The following is an 18,817-nucleotide window of genomic DNA, read 5'->3' on the forward strand; positions in this document are numbered from 1 at the left end:
GCACCGATATACTACTTCTCTGAGTGCCAACAATAAAAAGACAAAACTCAAGACACGTTCGATATTGATGTATTTTTTATATCCTTCAATTTTCTTTCAACCACGTACCAGGTGGGGCGGGGGGCAGGGAGGGGGGGAAAAGAATGACGTTGGTGAAGCTGCGAAGAAAATTATTTCATCGAGCTTATTCGCATTGCTTTGGTTCGTTTACGTCATGGATATTTAAGATCGACTTTAATTATTTCCATGTCATTAAATAATATGATGATGTAAGAAGAACCATAGCCCACGTTCGAGTACGAGTATCTCAGACAGATCAAATCTATAACATTTTTTTTTAAGTTTTGAAAGAATACTATTTGAAGGTTAATGTCAAATCGCTGAGCTGTCTGCAATTGGGGCTGGAAATTTTTGAAATATTTTTCATCGATGAGAGGTGACAATAAATGGCCCAAACTGCAGTTCTCAAATTGCATTTGCTTTGCAGGGGGGGCAGGGGTGCTCAAAGTAAGAGGGGAAAAGATACTAAATAGAGATATCGTAACGTTCGAGAGGGTTAACAAGTACAAGTGATGCAAATTTGAAACTTTTGCCAGTTTTTAAGTCCATAGAAGGGTTTTTTGGAAAAAACTGAGACTTTGCAGATTTTTTTGCAAAAAAAACGACAATTTTTAGCAATTCTGCTGAAAAGTAAGAATTTTTGATAATTTTTTTACAAAATGCAAGGCAATAATTTCACAAAGTGATACTTTTGAGCAATTTCTAAAAAAAAAGGCAAAACTTTTGGTTTCGGGTAATTTTTGGAAAAAAAAATGAACATCATTAGCAACATTGCTAAAAAGCAAAAATTTGGCAATTTAAATAAAAAATGGAAAGTTCTGGGAACTAGTATAAGCAAAAAATTTATAAGTATTTTTTTATTGCTCATTCTTAGCAATTTTGAGTAAAAAGCAAGACTTTTGCACAAATTTTGGAAAAAAGTAATACTTCATGGAATTTTTTCTAAAAAAAGATCAATTTTTCGTGATTTTGCAAACAAAACGAGATTTTTGTCCATTTTTGAAAAAATGAGAATTTTTGACAATTTTTAAAGAAATGAGAATTTTTGACAACTTTTTTAAAAAATGAGAATTTTTGACATTTTTGACAATTTTTGGCAAAAGTGATACGAAGGGACTTGTTTTCAATTTTTTGGTTAAAAATCGAATGGTAAATCTAGAAAAAAATTGAAACTTATTGAATTTTTTTTGCGAAAAAACTGCAATTTTGACAAAAAGGGTATATTTTTTTAACGAAAAAGTGACCTTGACAATTTCAGCAAAAGCACCAAAACGTACCAAAAAAAAAACAACAACAACAAAGCATCTACCATAAAATTCACATTTTTTTTTTACAGCAAATAGCTATTTGCACAAACTGCTCTCACCTCCACCACAGTGAAATAAATTTTCACCCAAATACGAAATTAATTGAGATAAATCCGTGGCTGTTTAACAAGCGTACTTTGTCTCTATTTTTCGTTTCATCTTATATAATAGAAACTTAGGTGGTTTAAACTTTTAACCCGAAAAAATAACGCCATTTCTTGTAAACAAACACGAAAAGAAACTTTCAAGATGCTACAATCATGGCTGCAGTCCAATTTCATTTCGTAATAATGTTAGTTTCAGACATGGAAAAAAATGCCAACTTTTATCTCGTCGATGTTTTTTGCCTCAATTTCTCTTTTAGCTCTTTCATCGGACAGTCATTTTTTAAAAATAAAATATTGTATTTTTGGTATCGAATAGGAAAGCTTTCATTATCAACATTAGGTAAGTAGGGAGGAAGAGGTACGATTGACGTTTCTCTATGATAATCCAGGAGAGAATGGTCTCAAACGTGACCTTATCCTTTTCCCTTTCCCTGTACAAAACAGGAAGCAATATTGAAAAATTGCTTCTGACGGTCTTGTTGAGCATTCGTTTGGTTATTTCTAAATTTGAATATTTCCAAATAAAGCTATCAAAGTGGCCACTAATAGTAATATTGGCGACGTGTACGCTATCGTAGACGACATTACCATAAATAAAATGAAAAATAAAAATCAATCCGACAAACGTGAGAATTTTTCAATAAAAATGAAAAAAAAACATTCGAAAAAAATTCTCTTTTGAAACAAAATTGATTTCGTCATCGATGTCGTAACAATTTAAAAATATTTAAATCCCAAGAACATAATATTTTCGCAACTTAAACAATATCGTATTGATTTCACTTAAAGTTTCGAACAACTATACACGTAGGCAAGGTACATCGAGCGAGGCAAACTTAGTATACGTATTAACAATTCAAAAATACCCCTATCTGTACCTTCCTCGCTCGATCGTTTCGTTTGAACAACAACAAAAAAACTAGAACAAAAATTAACTTTTTCATTTTATACGAATAAATTATACGCAACTAGAATTGCCACAAAAACAGGAACCTTATCGACGTCGCTAACAACCCCCAGTCGCAGTCGTTCGTACTTCGTACTGTTTTCCTGAAACTGAAACTTTCCCAGCACTCGTAAAAATTCTGCGTTAAATAAGCTGCCTACTCGCAACTTGCAAGGCGAACTGTGGCAGCAATCGAAGCAAACGCACATGATTCTTGGGCTCGGGTATCATTACTACAAACGGTGGTGCTGCTTTTCTGGCTCTCTGGCTTTTCATTTATTCATTTGGGAACCTTTTAGGTCACATGTACGATTCGTTTCATTTTAATTATTAATCCTGCGCCGTTATTTTCGAGGACATTACGATGATTTTCTCGTTTAATTAAGAACCACCACCGAAGCGACGCACCGTACGATGACGGAAAATAACCGAAAAATTCAATCAGTTGAAGAAAAAAAATACAACCGTACGCTTCAAGGTTTGTACCTTACGTATGTACGAATTCCGTGCAATATTCAATTTAAGTATATACCGAACTTACACGGTGAGTACGAATGTGTGTAATGGGAAAAGTCGAGCTACCACAAAATAGAATAAAAACACAAACCAAATATATACCTTTGATTTCGAAAACAATACGTTACGTTTCTAACCAAAGTAAATATTAGTCTGACTTTTTTGCAAGTCGTCTCGCGTACTACATGCTATACGTACACTGTGTACCTATTATGTAGGTAACTTACAGGTAGGTACACGACGAGCAGCATTTACAATGGTAAAAGATAAATATAGGTTGTGTAAACGACGATCAAACGAGCTTTCTTTCCACGACGATGAAATTTTACATCCATTTTAAATGTTTCGTATATAGACTAGGTACCTATATTCATGCTTAAGGGTGGTAAATTTATTAATAAGTCGATGATCACTCTCCAATTCTGTATATCCTGGTCCCACCAAAGAGTAAGATCAGAAAAGTAGAGCACAGATTTTGCAAGTTTTCACGATTATTGACCTAACTTGGTTAGCTTTGGCTGCTTTTAGGCTCCTCATCGTACCTGACGAGCCTCGACAAACAAAAATTGAAATTTTAAGGAAAACTTAACTCCTGAAAATTCTCAACTACTCGTCAGATTTTTTATTATTTTGAGAACAGATTATGTTAAAATTTTGACGAATGTTCAGTCATCTCACAGTCATGGCCGTCCAGAGGGAGGCAAAGGGCGCAGTTTTCTCCGGGCCCAAGCTTTCTGGAAGGCCTGGCAAAAAAAGGCCTGTGATGAAAGGCTTCTCAAAACACAAATTTTCAAAAACTTGCCCTTTTTTTTTCACAATTGAAATTTATAAAAATTCGACGCCCTCACTTGGGCACGTTCTCTCTTCTTTTTCAAAATTAACATCCTAAAATTTTTTTTCAAATTCTAAAATTTTAAAAGCCAAAATGTTCTATGCATAAAAAAACAGCGTTTTTAGTCCTCTTAAAATACACATTTTCAAAAGTTTTCACCCTCGTTTTGCCAGGGCCTGCCTTTTTTTTTTCAAAATCAACTTCCTAAAAAAAATCATATTTTTTAGGCCTCTTGCAAACCAAATTTTCAAAAACTTTCGCCCTTGTTTCGCTCGGAGCCATTTTGTTTATTGTTTTAAAACAAAAAAAATCATTATTTGAGCCCCCAAAAATTCAAAACAGAAAATTAAAATTTTTATGAATCATACAAATATATGATATCAATTGACGAAATTAGTATTTTTTTCCCCAGGTATATCAGTCGGTAGTTAGAAATGGGACCAAATTACATTTGCCCCGGGTTCGCATTGGCCCTCGACGGTCCTGCTCACAGCAAGCTGCATTTACGAGTACCTTCAAACAAAATGACCAACAGTAAAATCGGTGCAATTTCTACCTAGTTGCAATATTAAAAAAAAACTATTACAAACAGACAGGCTTAGTGCTCTATGGCTTCTCTTTCATCTAGAATAATTCAAGCAATTAATTCTCAGTCAACATACACAACTGCAGTAATTGCTTCCTATAACCTATAACCCTGAAAAATTATAGAAGCCGGGGTTTCAATTTCGAATTTTCGATTAAGTATGTATCAACAAGGAAGTGCTTGCTATGGGTTCGACTTCGAATTTAACTTCAGTTCGATTCTAGGAAAAATCATATTTATTTTAAATTTTCGACCAAAGGTCAGCTGCGCTGTTTGATTTTCAAATTTTTGACGGATTTCAATAAAAAAAGCTTTTTGGGTCGAAAAAAATATGAACAAAATTCTTTAACGAAATAAAATTAAAAATTGACGATTTGAGTACCTACTTTTTTCAAGCATTTCTTTATAATAAACTAGGTAACTCATTTTTTAATCTTTTTTTGAGATTCGTACTGAGCCTAAAAATAAACCTACATGTATTTGAAAAAGTCAAAAATCGTGCAAATATCAAAATTTTAGAAAGGCGGATGTCCACAATGCATTCCGGTAACCTTTCACGATAAGAATTTCTGTATCTTTTTTTTGACATTGAATTTCTCAACCTTTTTTTCAACCTTCTTTCGTTTCAACTTGTTAATTTTGCAAATCTCTCATCTCATCCCCAATTTTGCGAATCTCTCATCTCAGCCCCCCCCCAATTCACTCAATCCATCGCATTTTCCTTCAGAATAAAATAAATTATAAGCAACAGAATCATCCATAACCATAACCATGATTTTCGATTTTCAACATTCAATAATTTTTCGCAAACACCATCAAAGTTTATTCAAGTAAGAAAACTCAAATTACGTTACTAACTATTAAAAGTCAACCTGAAAAAATATGGCAAAAAAAATTGGCATTGTTTTAAATATTCAATTTTTCACCAAAAAACCATCAAAATTTATTAACACAAGCACCATTTTCGAGAAGTTTTTCAATTTTGAGACAACTTCGCAACATTAAACGGGTTTTGAGCCAATTTATCGACCTTTCTACTGTGTAATTTCTCCATCTGAAAATCAATTTCCAGACCTTTTTCTCGACAACATCGATTGGCTAGTAAACATACCAGTTCCCACGAAAACGATAAGGGGATAAAAAGGATGCCCAACAAAACTCCAAGATAAAAAATCATGACTTTTTCGTGTCTTTTTCGTGACCTATTTTTCACATTTTTACCGCATGAAAATACCCCTCCTCCCCCTCCAAAAAAATTAAATACCTTGAAACTGCGAGGATTTTTTTTTAAATTCGCAGGTAAATAGGTATTTCAGTTTTTTCATTTTTCTGATTTTTTGAACAAATTATTCATTTTTTTTTTTCGTTTAATTTTCTGTTTAAAAATTTTCAAACGTGTTTTGAGCAAAATTCATGAGCAATGCTGCCGCATGTATCTTAAATAAAGAATTGAATTGATTCATGACTTTCATGACCATTAGACACCCTGTAAAATTAATGTTTGTTTGGAATTAGTTCTTGTGCTTGTGTACTGGGTGACAAAAAATTTCTTCACCAAGTTTAAAATAGTTAGGTTAAAATTTGTAATTTTTTCATGAAGTTTAGGACTTCGATGAGATAAGAATAAATTTCAAAAATCGTACAGATAAGTGAGGATGAGTTCTTATGTTGAAAATCACACTCATAAGTTTCAATAAATTTTGATTTTCAATTTTCGTAATTTTCAATTCGATTATTCGTTTTCTAATAATATTTTTTTGGAACCACTTTCAATTCTGGAAATAGGTGCGTATTTTCACGTCAGAAATTTACAAAATACTGCGAGTACGTCGTTTTTCAATTTATTTATTAAATCTCATAGAGCCTAGCAAAAAATGATGTCTGAACGACTTCAATAAGATGTAAGAAACATGTTAAATTTTAGATCATTGTTTAACCACCCTTCCTCTCCGAGCTCAAAGTTGATTCGTAGCTTTCAATTTTTTTGGGCGGGGGGGGGGTTAGGACTGTCTTATAATGTCTTTAGCACTTGTACATCTTACCGTTTGACTCATTATAAAAAAACTTTAAGTAATTCATTTTTGCAAACTCATGAGTCCTAAAAAAATATCAGTTTTGCAGATTTTGAACTGAAATAAGCTTACAGCATCACATTCTATAGACTACGAAAATTAAATTTTCAATTTGATTCGACTGCAATTTTAGAAAAAAGAAATGTTATCTATCCTCGTGAAAAGTCCTTCGTAAAAAAAAACAAGGTGAAATAAGTTGCCTACCCAGTTCGCCGTAAATACGTACTGAATGTAAATGATGTGAAGTATAATAAGTTGCCTACCCAGTTTGCCGTAAATACGCTTCAACTATCAATACTGTGTTTATTACTTATTCATTCCATATCAATAATTCAAAGCAAAAACGGATTCGAGTCATTCCATTTCACTTTGATTTTTTTTTTTTTACAAGTTCCTTTCGATTATCTAATCATGTGGCCGGGCATCATTTCCATACTATATAATAATCTTTCAGGGGGTTGGGAGGTGAATAGGTGTGTCTCAAAATTTTCACAAAATTACGATTTAAAACGCAAAAGTTGAAATTTCAAGACTCATAAATCTCGAGACCATTCCAACTTGGAGCACATCTGTTTGCAGTGTTCTAAAAAGAATAAATGGAAAATTTAAAATTGGCGATTAAAATTCAAAAATTACCAAATTTGAATTTTCATGTGAAAATTTCAACTTATCACGACTGGTGTAAAATTTGAAGGCTATAATTTAGAAGTTTGTAAATTTGCAATAAATAATACAAGTAAGTATATTATTTGTATTTATGTTGTTTTATTTTTCTTGATTCGAACTTTCCAGCCCCCTTCCTCGAATCCTTGGACAGGGTCAGTCTTCAAAGTTGCTGAATCCATGATATCTCCTAATTTTTGGAAACGACCCCAAACGCATCTACAGCTCTCTAATTTTGAAAAAAAATTGAAAAATTGATTTCGAAGACAGTGAGTTTAAATACCTATTAATTTTTGGTCTTCAACCTTGATTCTGTTGCTTCATTCCAATTCAATTCCACTGAAAAAGGACACAAGTGTATTATGAAAACTATTCTTTTTAGAGTTTTTTTTTAAAAAAGAAGAGATTTTTTTGGGAACATCTCAAAAATTATTGCCGTTTGACATCTGTTTGGAATTGATGAAAAAAATTTCAAAATCATTCATCATAGAGGGGAGAGGGGTGGTGGGTATGACAAAGAGTTTGTGAGTGGTATTTTCAGTAAATCTAGCCCAGTATTTAAAAAACCTTTGCACATGTCTATAATTTTAGACCAAACGAAAAATAATTTTCAAAGAATATTTTGTAACGATTTCTCATCCTTATTTTTATTATTCCCAGATGGTCAAATGTGAAAAATTACATATTATCTGAAAAAAGGAATCATAGAATGCGGAAAAAATTCTGAACATGTGAACAGATCTTAGGGAACCAGATAAAATACGCTCAAAATTAGTAGGTAGGTCTAGGTATCTTTAAAAATTTCATATTTGTCTAAAATTTTCAAGTTTCAAATACCCCAAATGAACAAAAACGTTTCCAAAAACGAAAAAAAACCTTGTTAGTAGTTCACAACTTGAACTTGGAGATTTCTCAACATGATGTTTCAAAAAATCCACCTCAAATTGAAATTCCAAGCCACTGATGAGAATTTTTTTCACATAAAAAAACTCGAAAAAAAATCAAACCAGCCAAATTTCAACCACCTATAGTCACCTATCTACGCGTGTCGTATAATTTTCATCTACTTATGTATCTTAATACGTGTAGGTATCAAAAGGGCCACGATGTTTTGCACGTTTCAAAACTCGATAACACCTTGAATATGCATGGTAGGCAAAATTTACACATACCCTTCATTATAATCCTCATTAAGACCCAGCGAACAAACAATACGTAAATTCTGATCTCGGGTTACCTTAAATTATGAGATATTACGTAATCTTTAATTCCTTCCTCTTGAACTAAATTACTAAATTCAAACGTCACTCGAAACTTTCAAAAGTTCTCAATTTTTTCTTTGCCAACTTCTCAATCCCAAAGAGGTATTTAATCAAATACCTTTTTACGGAGATTCTTTTTTAAAGTATTTGTAAAGTCATCAAAAATAATTACAATTCACTCGACCCACATCGAAGGTATTTTATGGCATCCTTATTTTGAATAATTTCGATCCTAATCCTGGTACTTTGAAAATTACAAATTTTTCATTCCAACGCAATTCATTCTCGAATATCTCGAATAAACTCACGTCACACAGAGACGAACAAAAAATAATGAGCGGATCACTCCAAAACCTCAAATATTTCAATTCTCAATACAAAACCAGAGCATTTTTCACTACAAAACTCATTCGATTACATTCAAGAGATCATATAGCTGGACGATAACGAACCCAGAACCATCACCATTAAACGCACCTGCTCCAAAAATTGACTCAACTACCTCTCGATCTAGCTCGCTTCCGTCATCAGTCACCATAATGCATAAAATTCGCAATCGATACAACACTTCTCCAAGGTTTTCGAGAAAATTGCACCGTCGAGTACCACTATACTGGTCGAAAATCGCAGAAAATTTGCATCGCGAGCTCGACATCCTTGAATTATCAGCAATTTTACAAGAAAACAACACGCGAAAGCTCGTTAACTTAAAGCTATAGCCCAGCAGAATAGGTGTGCCAAGGTGCCAAGGTAACCTGTATCGCAGAAAGTCAGACCAACTACGACTTGCAATAATTAAACCCGGATCATAAACTTTCAAAAAAGGGCCCATCAACCGCGAGAGAATCACCTCACAAACGGGATCATATCCACGACGTAATTTTTTATCAGCAACGTTATCTCAGCCAGCGTGAAAAATACGAGTACACATAAAAGCGTGCGCCTAAATATCAATTAGCTTACCTCGTCGACAAGTTAGCACGACATCGATGAATTTCCAAGTCCATTATACGAAATATGTAATAAATTTTTTTTACGAACCAACCAGCTTTCGTCCGAGCTAGAGAAATGGTCACTCGGGTAGTGATAAATCTCGCGACGATGTTCGAATTTTTCCACAACAGGATAGTACTCGTACGAGGGATAATTTCGACTCGAAGATGTGTAAAAAAAACAATCGTGTAGCGAAAATAATCGAGCGCGAACTTAATATATTGTAATTATTTTTTTTCCAAAGGTGTACGCTGTTTAAGGGCGTGCTGCTCGCTTTTTATTTACAGACCCTTTTACGATCGTACAAACTGAGGTCTGCCGCGCCGCCTAATAACCGACTAGAAAGGACGGGAACCGCGCCTGCAAAATGTACACAAATAAGCCAAGTGTTGCCCCGATTCCAAGCAGCTAAATGTACCGAAAACGTGCTCGTTGCTGCGGCCAGAGATGGCTCGTTTTTTAATCGTATCAACTTATAAGACCCAAATAAAATAAGTTAAAGTGTGAAGATGAAAAGCTCACAAATTCATAAAACGATAGGGGTGAAAAGAGAAAAGGGGGAAATTACAAATTAGTCATCGATTTTTGATTTGAAAAATACGATTATTACTCGAACAAAAATGACACATTTTTTACCATTTTAGTACTCGAAATACCTGGGAGAATTTTTCAGGTGGGAGGGGGGGGGGGTATTTGTAAAATGACCAAACGTCAATTTCGAGGTCAATTTTGTTGATAATTTTTTCTAGATAAACACAGGAAAAAACCATCCTCGATAATTCAATTTTTTCGACAACAGGAGAAGTCAAAGTAGTACCCAATAATGGCATAATTCTGAAGTATGTACACCTTAAAAGACCGAAGGGGGCAAGATTACGCAGCTTGTAGAAAAACACGACAATTTTCCATCTTCCATTATCATTTTCACGTGAGAAATCCCATCTTGGAAAATATTTCAACAAGCAATCATCTTTGTTTGATCGACCCCTCGAACAATTTCTTTCCATTCGATATCAATATTTTCGAAAACCCCAGAAATGATTTTTAATAATGAACTTCCCTCTCAATTCTGAGCCCTCTTTCCATATCCCAGGTCACACTCAGCTCTAATTATCACGATACAAAGTTGAAAGAATTACCCAATCTCCTTCAAGCCTCAAACCACCTCACACATTCGACTCGATCATCACACTCCTTCCATTTGCCATCACTTTACTCGATCAGCTCTAGATTTCTCCCAAATTCAGCTCATCGTTTCAACCTCGTACGATTCCAGCCAGACTAAAAAATTACGTCGAAACGTCGTCGAGTTCGCCTCGCACGTACAATGTCTCCGAGCAGTTGGCAACACTTGAAAAACACCACCTAAAATCGATCACCGAACAGCTGGTAGAGAACAAAACGTTATCAGCGTCTCTAGTGGAATTTTCCCACACTACGAACCGTTCAATCTGGCGACCTTTGATTAGAAAACCCCTTCGTAGCGTCCTCCTGCCCATCGTTTAAAGACAAACTCCACCACTCTGCCGCCCAGCCTTCCTACGGCACGCTACGTTACTCCTTAACCACTTTCCATTTCGCATTTTCTTACCTTCTTTTTCAGGGACAAGGTGAACGAGGCGAACTTTTACGCAAGATATTCGCTCATATTAACCGTTCGTCAATAAGAAAATAAAACCTAAAGGAGACATTTTATACATTACCATGTACATACGATGATACGACTACTACTGTGTGTGCCATATTATAGTATGTGCCTTCTTCTTGTTCTCAGTTTTCTTCTTTCTCGACTCTAAGTATATCCTACGTTTCCTTTCTCGATGAGAAAGCAGTTTACTACCCTGTCTTGTGCGTGTGAGAGCATCGCTGAATTTTTTAAAATGTACTTATGAGATAATACAACCTCTCTATGTAATACCTGTGTACTTTGTTATTTCATTTTTCCAACACAAATACACACCACATCCTCAAATAAACAGTACGAACATTAACTCATCGTCAAGTGTACATTACTGCGGTCATTATTGCATCATAAAAGATATTCTTTTGGACGGATTTTCCTGCCATTCATTTTGTCAAAGCAAAAATACAGGAGAATATTATTTTCAGTGGGCTGAGAATCAAAAAAAAAATTATCATTTCGTCATGTTTGAAAAACTCAAAAAACATAGCCATCATGTTGAGATAGGGAGGAGAGTATCAGAGTCACCGAAAGTCAAAACGATCGTAGAGTAAATGACATTTACCACCCCTCCTCCCCCTCCCCTCACCGTACTTGAATTTATTCGCAGAAAAAATATTACGTTAATAATTCAAATGAGAAGTTTATTATTTATCTCGTGTCTTTCGCTTCTTAGACCTTCTAGGAAATCAAAGTTTCGGACAAACTTGACCTTTTTGCCTTCCCGTTTCTCTGGTCATTTAAATTTTTTAAGCTTTTTCAGTCGGAATATCAAATACGAGTGAATTCCATTCGCTGTTTCCTCTTATCGATTTTCTTTTATGTTCGAATTTACCTAATACAAGGCAGCATATGGAAATTGAAATTTTATTTCGCGGTTAGCATTAAAAATAGATCGAAATCACTCTCCCAAGGAATTTAAAATATAGGAGCCTTCCATTTCCACGTCAGCGTCATTAAAAAAACAGCCCACTTTCGAAAAAGAAGTTGAATGGCTGGAAATGCAACTGCTATTCATTTGAAGACTTGAACAATAATTTAGAACCATAGAACTTGATCAGAAATTTTTGCAATCGATGTTCAGTTCATCAAGGTGCCTCTTATAGTCTTATTTGTATACTTGGTAGAATTTCTTTTTTGAAAATTTTATCGCTTCTGATAAGTAAATTGGAAAATTTGTGCAAAAAAATGAGATCGTGAAAATGACAGCTTCTGAAATCATTTTTCCTTTTCAGAATCTTAATTTTAAAAATACTGTTTTAAACCTTTAATATTCGCGTAATTTTTCGATGGATTTTGGATCCGGAGGGCTTCGAGGCCAGAATGATATCAATTCATTCATGGGTAAATTTTATAAAACTTTAACATTAGTGTGAAGTGAACAAAGAAGAACAATTTTGACCCCATGAAGCCTTTTTGAAGGAGGGAGAAGTGAACTCTATATTTGTATGTATTTTCAAATTAGAAATTCGAGAAATTTTTGATTAAAGTGAATAAGTACCTGTAAAAAATAAGCTTGGCAAAATAATTTTGATACCATGTGACCCATTTAGAAGAGGGAATTTGTACGCCCCAAATTTTTTAAAAGCAGTGAAAATCCGTCTTTAGGATCAAAGAAGTCCCGATGGCGACAAAATGGACAAAAAATTACCAAACAATACTATTATTAAAATTTTGGAAGCAACTTCCCTCTTCCCCTCCCCTCACCGAAGTCCACCTGAGGTCTTCAAATTCAAAATACGAGCATTTATTACACGTAATTTTTCAGTAAAAAAATTCTTGAATTTGGCAAATATTCATACTTCAAAATAGTACTTATAGAGTGCACACTCTCCCAAAGAGCTCATGGGGAGAAAAGTACTCTTCGATGTACACTTCACACACATTATACGAGTACATATTTTATGTCTTAATATTTGCAATAAAAAAAGTCAATGAGATCAGAATTTGACTCGTGTATGAATTTTTTTCTTGAGAAGGGGAGGGGGCGAGTGGGGAGGAGGGATGATCTAGTTCATTTCTTTGAGCCTGAAGGGGTACAAAATTCATCGCAATTACAATCTGTAAACGCTGAATTTCATAAGAACTTTTCAACAAAATTTTTCTTAAAAAAAAACAATTAAACAAATAAACAATAAGATTATAAAAATCTTTTGGAGATTCCAGAACAATTTCAAAACATCACCAATCGATTCGAGGTGTTCAAACTCAATTCAATTCATTTATCGAAAAAATACGTACGAGTAGATATTCGAATTCAAGTGGCTCGAAAAACTGACAACTAACGGGTCACACGTAAATTTCAAATTTTTAGGGCTCGTGCAAATTTTTTTCCAAAAAAAAATCAACTTCGATAACCAAAAAAATCTTGAAAAAGTAACCAAAAAGTAGCAAAAAACAAAACAAAACATTGGTAAAAAATTTTAACGCAGAAAAAAATCACCAAAAAAATCAGAACTTCTCGTTTTAAATTAAAATTTAAAAATGAGACTCGACATAAACTTGCACAATTTTTTCAAAAATCATGGAACTTATCGACAATTATTGCAAAAAAAGTTGAACTATTTTGCAACTTTTTGATTTAGAAAAAGCGAGTTTTTTTTAGCAATTTTGGGTGACAAAGTGAAAATTTCACGATTTTTGACAAACAGCGAGACTTTTGATGATTTCAGCGTAAGAAAGAGCTTTTTAGAGATTTCTTGCAAAAAAGCGACTCATTGGGACAATTTTTGGAAAATAGTGAAACTTTATAAATTTTGTCAAAAAATCACAATTTTTAGCAATTTATTTACAGAAAAGGAAACTTTTTAGCAATTCAGACAAAAAGCTAGACTGTTTCCTATTTTTGGCAAAAAACGACACTTTGACAATGATTTTAGCAAAATAAAAGGCCTCTCAGCAATTATCGGCAAAAATAAAGCTATAAAGCAGGAATTATTGACCATGAAATTTGTATAATGGAGGACTGAAAATTTTTTTCAGAAAAAGCTTTTTTTTTTGAAATATTATATTGGCAGAAAGTGATACTTTTTAGAAATTTTTGGCGAAAAGCAGGTCTTTTTTGGAATTATTGGTTGAGAATGATATGTACCTACTTTTTGGAAAGGCTGAGGAGTTAAGATAAGGCAATTTTTTGGCCCCAGACAGTTATCGACTCAACCACTGTTTAAATATTGTGATAAATGTTCCAAATACGAATCCGTGGTTAGTTAACACAAAATGGCCATTTTTTTTGGGCTCCAGGGGTTCCCAAAAATGTGAATAAAAAAAGAATTTTAGGAACCACTGAATATTATTTTCAAAAACTTTTTTAGCGTGAAGTATCTGTTTGAACCCGATGAACGTTATGCGAGGTGATTTTTCAATTTTCGACCCTCGGGGGCAGAAATGGGGGGGGGGAGGTTCATTTTTGGAAAATGTTGGAACCACCATTTTGAACCTACCCCTTTGAGACAGTTCATTAATATCTAAAAGACCTCCATCCTACCAAATTTTGAGCTCAATAAATTTTGCACAAGTACTCAAAAATCCAATTATCCAATTTTTCGTAATTTCGATATTTTGGGAACCCCTGGAAAACTAGAAACCTGCGATTTGCGCCAAACTTAACGTTTTGAGGTAAATATTGAATAATCTAGATGAAAAAGTTGAATTAAGCTCCCTATATATTCGTAATTTTGAACCCTTTTTTTAGAGCCCCCCACTTTAGGCACCCCTAAAAAAGGCGTTTATGCATATTTTTTCAAATAAATCGAAGAATTTATATTTTAAACACACTAGCAAGTGCTCGATAAACTTTCATTTGATTTTTTCTGTACCTTTCACAATTGACCTACTCGTATCCTGGGTCAAATTTTGAGATTTATACACTTCGAATAAAAATTACAGAATTACTGAATTTTCAACATTTTTTTAAAAAAAACAACCAAAAAATTATTTTTAATAACTTGGTTACTTAAAATTAACCTAGTACAAGCCCTACACTGAAGAAATTCGGCTAAGGAATGTTTCGCTGCTTATTTACCTACCATGGGCTACACCTTCGTTGGTTTGTTCTAGAAAGTCGACTAATCGAACGACATTATTAATAATTCACCTATAACCGGAGTAATTTTCGAACAGCCTTTTTTCACTTTACCTACGTTCCTTCGCATGCATACCTTGGAAAGGTGGTCACTGGAAATTGGCTCTTTCCCCCCCCCCCACACCCTCTCTCCAATCTACTTATTTACTTCGCCAACTACTGAGAAAAAAAAACAACAAAATACACACGTATAACCCAAACATTTTTTTCCTCGTTCAAAACGTACGCATATAATAGCATCAGCACCAGCACGCGAAGAATAATCCCTCTTCATACCCCTTGCCCTTGCCCTGTCTCTGTTGCTTCTTCATACGTAGTAGGTACAATGATGCGGGCAAAATTCCAGATTAAACTTGGTTCTTGTATAGCATATTTACGGCGTTTTATGTATGCAATACTTTCACCAGCATACCAAGTAGTATAGTATGTTAACAAATTAAGGCGGTTCTACGCGGCATTGTATGTATTCAGCTCGTACCCTACGTACGTAGAGTAGAAGTAGACGTACATAGACTTACACTTACTGCTTACGTACAGTAAACATACTGACGATGAGAGCTCGAGAATGGCTCACACATATCTGCCGTTGTTACCCCCCGACCTTCCCCTGCCTGGTTATAAATATGACTATCTTTCGTTGACGATTTTACACCACTATTAACGCGAATTTCTTCTTACCCATACGTGTAGCCCTTTTCTTTACATAATGGCGCGTGTATCGTCCATATAAAATTAAATAACAAGTTTTATGACCGGTCCGATATACGACAATACAATATCATGTATAATAACGGCCAAAAATGGTTTTTGAAATTTATACGTGCACGTATTTCCATCGTGAATATTTTTTCCACTAGTCAAAATGATAATTCGTTCACTTTTCTAAAAAAAAAAAAGAAAGAAAATATCGTCATTTGAAATACCTACATAAATTATTATATAAGGCTTACTACTTAAGTACTTACATACAAAAAAAAAAATCACCGAAATTCTACGTAAAATTATTTTAAATCATTCAAAAATAACAAAATCATCCAATCATCAAAAATAAGAACCATTTCAGAATGAGGAAATCCTCACAAAATCGTCAGAAAATTGATTTAAACGAAGAAATTCTTCAAAAATCATACCTATGAGATTTCATTCAATCCACACAAAATCAAAAAGTTGATTTTAAAATTTATGGTACGAGGATGAAAGATACTTAAAGCTTGACTCCAGACTATTAAATTTTTCACGCAGAGGATTTTGAACTACTATTGCATTATTAATATGAAAATCCCCCCCCCCCGACTATCTAAGAGTATCAGTCGGTAGGTAAAGGTATAGCCCTACCTTAAATAAATAATTAATTTTGCTAATGCCATCGAAATGCGAAGCTAAAATTTGCTTTTGAGTATAAATCTGCAAAATTATGCAAGATACATGAACCTTAATTCAACCAGTAGGGGTAAACTCGAAGATAAGTACTTCGTTCGACGGTTAAGTTGAAAAATTTCGCTATTTTCGATCATCTTTTCGAAAAGTTAAACTGTCCTGGACAGTTATAAATTGAATAAGAAAGAAAAAGGTACCACACCAATAATAAATCACCAATAGCAATCAAACATGGTCTACATTACACTCAGCTTGTATCCTTTATCGTCTATCGTTCGATAAGAAACCACGTACCTATAGTACAAGTTGGTCGGCTGTCGAACATGTCGAAAACACTTCTCACAATGCAATGTTTCAAAACCGTTAATTATTTTTCTTTTGAAAATGTATTCGAGCAGCAACTACAAATACACGAGTATGTATACCTCTTCTATTTCTAGAACCTCGGTCTGGTTTTGGCAAAGCAAACCTCTGCTGTGATGTAGGTACGAGAACTAAAGCTAACGTCTCAATTTGACTCTAATCGCATTACCTCTTCCATTCCTGCTTCTCGTCCAATTACAATCATTCGCGAAAATGATTCGATTTAAAAATTCCAAGGTTCAGGGTACGTTCTCACAATTCACTTTTTACACGAAAAACGAACAACGGGTCACCGTTACTTATTAGTAAGTATAGGGAAACGAAATTGTGTATTATCGCTGTTCACTGTTCTCATTCTCGCAGTAGTATTTTACTCGTATTCCGGACCCGATGCTGCAAAAAGTTCGCCGCAAACCATTTTACCAGCGCAAACAACCATTACAACATCAACTTAAAAACAAATCAAACAATACAAAACACGCTTAAAAGGCTACCAAAGTAGAATTATCGAGGCGTAAATACTCCTCTTGGTTCGTTCTGTGTGCTGTGCTCGATGTACATTGTTCGACATAATAACGGAAAAGACCTCATTACCAGAAGTAGTCGCTACAAAGGCCTTTGACGATAGATTGACGTCTTATACAAATTACCGTTGTGTGGTTGTTAATTTGATTAATTCTCTCTCTCTCTGGTTCTAGTAGTTCTCTTTCTTGTAAATAGCAGACTCGTGTTACGGTTCCTGTTTCGTATCAATATAATCCGTAGTTCTCAAAATATCGTCCGGTCTTGGAATAAGTAAGTTATAGTTTTCTGTCTTTGTACATTAGTTGGCTACTATGTAACTGAAATTGACCCTGAAGCTTTATTTTTTGAAACTGAGATTTTGAGTAAATATGTAGCTTATTCATTACTAGGGGGAGGGGTAAGAAAAAATAAGTTTAAATCTACATAAATCTGTAAGAAAATTCAAATAAGTATTAATATTTTTTATTTATTCGCGATTTGAGACATTCCCGACAAGAATTCCCATCTTTACTAACACTAAGTTGATCAATAACATCCACTCTCCATTTTCCCTGCAAGTCATCTTCTATCAGTACTACTTCACTAACTCTAGGTATATGACAAACAGCATTTCTCTGCGTTGAATCATCATTTTTACTTAAATTTTGATAGGCCTAAATAGTCTTAAGGTATATCACATGGTCCAAACAACTGTAGAATCTTTTTAAAAGAATTTCAAATGTTGGATAATTTGGATCTTATAGGTATTAACAACACCCAATTCATTGTCAACTGAAATGTTACTTCAATTACAAAATTAAATGAGCTAATTTCTTTCAACGCTGTTTTCAAGTTTCAAAATTAAGCATGCCAGAAACTGATTTTTTGATACATTTCTTCGCTAACAAAATTAAATGTTCATAGATAGCCTCCCGAGCTACAGCATCCGCAATATAGATGTGCGTTTGTTTGCAATTAGGTATCCGCAAAATATCCGCAAATGACATCACGCCACGAAAATGAACTTGAAAAATGTAAGGAACTCGATTATATTTATGCGCACCATATCGTATAACTAATATTATATTTTTAGGGTCAATATACACTGTGCATCTTAAACATTTAAAATTATTTTATGTAAGTGTCTTCCCCAGAAATATAAGAAAAATTAACAAAAAAATCGGAAAAATGTAGTTAGCTAGTTACTCGCATTGCCTATAGATAGCAAAAAGTATAGTTACTCAAATTGCCCTATAGATAGCACCTATGATGTTTGCGGATATTTGCGTTTATCCGATTGCAGATAACTTGCGGCAAATTGTAGCTCGGGCTATCTCCCATCTAAGGAGCATTTTCAGAAATAAACTTCCATTTGATACTGTTTTTGAGCAGCGAGGAAACAAATTCGTTGTTCCTTTTAAAATTTTCTCTCCAAATGTGATCAATGAACAATTTAATTTTTTT

General features: G+C 34.1%; 1 protein-coding gene across 9 annotated transcripts in view; it reads right to left on the reverse strand.

The window, feature by feature from the left end:
* Positions 1-18,817, reverse strand: part of mtd (mustard) — a 443,203-nt gene that overhangs the window by 128,118 nt on the left and 296,268 nt on the right. Inside the window, exon 1 of one of the 9 annotated variants that reach the window (XM_065358695.1) lies at positions 9,315-9,669. The exons of the other annotated variants lie outside the window; for them this stretch is intronic. The gene's annotated coding sequence lies outside the window, so the exon portion shown is untranslated. Of the gene's footprint in view, positions 1-9,314; positions 9,670-18,817 lie in introns of those variants that run through there. 9 annotated transcript variants of the gene reach the window in all.

Source organism: Planococcus citri, chromosome 3 (genome assembly GCF_950023065.1).
Source record: "Planococcus citri chromosome 3, ihPlaCitr1.1, whole genome shotgun sequence".
NCBI lineage: Eukaryota > Metazoa > Arthropoda > Insecta > Hemiptera > Pseudococcidae > Planococcus > Planococcus citri.